Consider the following 3,353-nt stretch of genomic DNA (forward strand, 5'->3'; position numbering starts at 1 on the left):
GTGTCAATTTAGATACTTTGCGTGTGTCGACCGTCATTGGCCAACTAAAACATTGGGGGTAAAATGCAAAAATAAATATTGTCTAATATCTTAAAAATCATAACAGTTAAGAGGAGATATGACGAGATAAAAATGTTAAGCATGTCAAAATCTATCTACTTTCTATTTCAACCAAAGTTGTCAGACGGCTAATAGATATAGTTATTGCCTTTAAATGACTTTTTTTTGTTAATTTTAGGCATTCTTGTCTGATATCTACATAACCGTAATGAATAGATCGTAAATTAAAGAACCTTAGTGAGCGCGCTCACATACCCCACGTCCCCACATTGTCATTGGAGAAATAAAATAAGTGTAAGAAAAAAAAATTGAATCATAATTTCCTGTCGATATGCACATCTACATAGTATGTCCTTATTATCTACAAAGTTTCATGAAATTCTGTTGTGTGGTTTCAGAGGAGTTGCGATGACAAACTGTTGCAGAAGTACATTGAAGCAAATAAGTTCAAAGGGGCGTAACTCCTAGAAAAAAAATTGAATCGTAATTTCCTGTCGATATGCACATCTACATAGTATGTCCTTATTATCTAAAAAGGTTTCATGAAATTCTGTTGTGTGATTTCAGAGGAGTTGCGATGACAAACTGTTGCAGTAGTACATTAAAGCAAATAAGTTCAAAGGGGCGCAACTCCTAGAAAAAAATTGAATCGTAATTTCCTGTCGATATGCACATCTACATAGTATGTCCTTATTATCTACAAAGTTTCATGAAATTCTGTTGTGTGGTTTGAGAGGAGTTGCGATGACAAACTGTTGCAGTAGTACATTAAAGTAAATAAGTTCAAAGGGGCATAACTCCTAGAAAAAAAATTGAATCGCAATTTCCTGTCGATATGCACATCTACGTAGTATGTCCCTATTATCTGAAAAGGTTTCATGAAATTCTGTTGTGTGGTTTGAGAGGAGTTGCGATGACAAACTGTTGCAGTAGTACATTAAAGTAAATAAGTTCAAAGGGGCGTAACTCCTAAAAAAAAATTGAATCGCAATTTCCTGTCGATATGCACATCTACGTAGTATGTCCTTATTATCTGAAAAGGTTTCATGAAATTCTGTTGTGTGGTTTGAGAGGAGTTGCGATGACAAGAAACAGGACTGACGGACGGACAGACGGACAGACGGACGGGTCAAAAACATTACACCCTCCGCAACCCATTGCGTGGGGTATAATAAACAGCCAAAGTCATCATTCTTCATTTAAGAATTGAATGCTTCTTTTTGTAAATTTATTTGGGTATAAAAGCGTTGACCGAAGTACATTTTGTATGAATCGCGGAAGCGCTTCATTCTAAAAATGTGCGCATGGTCAACGCTTTTACAACCTTATAAAATTATTAAAAGAAGCATTCAATACTTATAATCACATTTTTTTTGCTAGGATCATGAAATCACGATTTCTATCAATTTTTTCTTTTATTTACCTGTGCACTTTATTGTGGAAGCTCGTGTCATCATGAATGTTACATTTCATTTTGAAATGAAGGTTAATTTCAGAATTTCAGAATGACGCGAGATTGCTGTTAGCCAATCAAAATAACGTATTATAATGAAACATACATGTTATGTAATTATATGTAATTATATTGACACCAAAGTTGCAATTTTCTCAAGTAATGTGTTTTTAAAAGAGACTAATGAATCAGTAGACTAAGTACTTTGAACTTTCTTTCGGGAACTTCGAACCTGCTTTGTATCGTTATATTAGAGTTTTAAAGTGCTTTTCGAACAATTGTTTTATTTAATGTTCTTTAATGTACCTTTTAATAGCCCGAAAACCTCAGTTTAATCCCGTCATATATTCATGTGCCCGTCCCAGTTCATGAACCTCATAAGAGGTGGTCTTTTTTCATTTCCGAATGATTGCATTTGCCATTTCCGAATGAGTGTTTTTGCAATTTGGAGAAATTTGTTGTAGATGGCAGATATTCTATTTTATAATTTGTTCCCGCCTCGAAGTGTTGTATTTAAAAATAGGTTCCTAGCCGATGAAACATGTCCAAGCAAAACGAACTTATAGTGAAAATGAAATAAACACGATCTATATAATGCCATTGGTCCTTTTAATGAACTTATTCCTAAAGGTTATCAATTTAACACCGTAGTAAAAATTTTAAATATTTTTATATCGTTACTAACATTTATTTTGTTTTTGAAAAACTAAAACATGATTAAATATGTATTGCTATTTAATGTACAGTTATGAGTACTCGTGATGCTACATCCTGTCGAAACTGTTTTACTTAAATGTTTGGCAATGTCCAAGGTTATAAGTTTTTCAAACTATTTATGCCGTCTTTACCATAATTCGTTGGATATATGTATTGATTGATACTTTAGTCAAGAACATGATTTTTAAAATACTTGTAACTGGCATTGCACTAGGTTGCGGTAATTGCGAGTTCTCTTGTATCGGTGTTTTTTAAAAAATTTTATTGTTTAGTTCTTCATTCCAATTTATTGAGTTACATGTTAGCCATTTGCAACTGATTTTTACACTATGTTCTTTTGTTGTGCTGAGGCAACACTGCAACACAACACTGTCCCAGTTCATTTTTTGTGTGCCTGTCCCAAGTCGGGAGCCTGTAATTCAGTGGTTGTCGTTGGTTCATGCCTGTCATATTTGTTTTTCGTGGTTTTGTCGTTTGAATTGTTTCACTTTATTCATGTCGGGCTTTTATAGCCGACTATACGGTGTGGGGTTTTCTCTCGTTGAAGGCTGTATGATGACCTATAATTGCTTACACGTTTAGGATCTTTTCTTCCCAAATTAAATAAACTCTCTATATATCATACTTTTCTTATGAGTAATTTTAATTTTTGCTCTTTGGCTGGTCATTTTTGCACTGAAAAACATACCACAAAAGTACAAGAAAGAGCACTCCGGTTTGTGTATGATGACTACAACTCCACATATTTACAACTTGTTGATAAGGCTAAGGTGTCAACTCTTCTGGTGCGCATTATCAGGGCAATGACTTTAGAAACTTTTAAAATTTTAAATAATATTGCAACACTCAAAAGTATGGAATACGAAATTCACTGTGCATGCTGATTAATTTAATCTGGTGGTTGGAGAAGCGACTCACAAATACCGGTCTTCTCGTTTTGTATTTAGGATAATTGTCTAAAAAAGCATAAAGCTATCTTATTGTGAGCGTATTGTGAAAAGAAATGATTAAATGTATAAACTTGTAAAGAATATGGACATTTCTATAGTAATCAAATATCAGATAGCGTCCCTTTTAGGCAAAACAAGTGAATTTATGATTGACAATTAACAATTCACTTAAA

The sequence above is a fragment of the Mytilus californianus genome, unplaced genomic scaffold, assembly GCF_021869535.1.
Source record: "Mytilus californianus isolate M0D057914Y unplaced genomic scaffold, xbMytCali1.0.p SCAF_5, whole genome shotgun sequence".
Taxonomy (NCBI): Eukaryota; Metazoa; Mollusca; class Bivalvia; order Mytilida; family Mytilidae; genus Mytilus; species Mytilus californianus.